Source organism: Myotis davidii, unplaced genomic scaffold (assembly GCF_000327345.1).
Source record: "Myotis davidii unplaced genomic scaffold, ASM32734v1 scaffold736, whole genome shotgun sequence".
NCBI lineage: Eukaryota > Metazoa > Chordata > Mammalia > Chiroptera > Vespertilionidae > Myotis > Myotis davidii.
In genome coordinates, this window is record NW_006287431.1 from 347,128 (window position 1) to 348,468 (window position 1,341).

Sequence of the window (1,341 nt, forward strand, 5' to 3'; positions counted from 1 at the left end):
GGGTTTGTAGGTTGACAGATATTTATTCTGAGCTTTTGAAGATATTATTCTGTGATCTTCTAGAATCTATGTTTGCTGATAAAAAGCCAATCTAATAGTCATCCTTTGTAGGTAACTTTTTTAAGCCCGGACTCCCGCTGCTGGCCCACGCGTGGCCACACACCCGGCGCGGCGTGTGATACACAGGTCACTCGTGGGGCCAGAGGTAGCGTCACACAGTCACATACTCCCACGGTCACACCGACAGGGTCTCAGCAGGTCACAGTGTGCACACCCCACAGTCACAGTGCCACGCTCATGGGGCGCAGGGAAAACATGCAAACTCACACCGGGCCCACACCGGGTCCGCACCGGGTCCCCCCACTGGGTCTACACCAGGCCCACACCGGGGCCACACCAGGGCCACACCGGGTCCGCACCTGGTCTGCACCGGGCCCACACCAGGGCCACACCGGGTCCGCACCGGGTCCCACACCGCGCCCATACCAGGCCCGCACCGGGGCCCATGGATACGGAGCCCCACAGCGTCCCCCGGTGTCACTGAGGTAGCGCCGCCCCACCCGTGGGTGCCACACACAGCACAGTCACACGGTGTCCTACTCCGATGGGTGTCAAAGTGCCACATGCTCAGGGCACACACAGCTTCACAATCACACAGCACGACATGCCCTTTTACACACTCAACCTCATCACACTCACTGGGTCACACACCCCGCAGTCACACACTCATCCGTCACGTCCCAGGAGATCGCAAACAGCAGCACAGCAGTAACAGCCACACTCAGAGGGGGTCTCGGCGTCACACACCCGCACAGGGCACAGGCAGGGTCACCGGGCCACAGCCTCAGCCGCACGCTCTGGCCGCGCACACCTGTCCGAGCGCACACCAGGCCCCGCAGTCTGGATGCATTAGCGTCACAGGCCGCGCTGTCACCCAGTGTCACCACCAGGTCACACAACAACATCAATGCTCCTACTCGTGGGGTCACACGCAGTCCCCGCTGCACGCGGAGTTACAGGGGGTGGCTAAAGGTGTCACACAGCCATGCTCCCCTTCGAGGTGACTCACAGTCACAGTCACCGACACAAAGACGCGCTCCTGGTGTCCAACCCGCACACACACCGCCTCCCTCACTCTCCCCTGTGGAGGCCCGGGACGCAGTGAGTCCCAGCCCGCCTCCAGGCCCTGGGAGGGGCGGGGCGTGAGCGCCGAGGGTCCCGTGGGCGTGGCCCTCCCTGGCCCCGCCCCACCCCGGGGTCCGGAGCGCGGAGGCGGGGCACCGGGCCCGCAGTTTTGTGTGGAGCAGGTGTGGCCGCACCTCCCAGCCCGAGAGGCGGGCG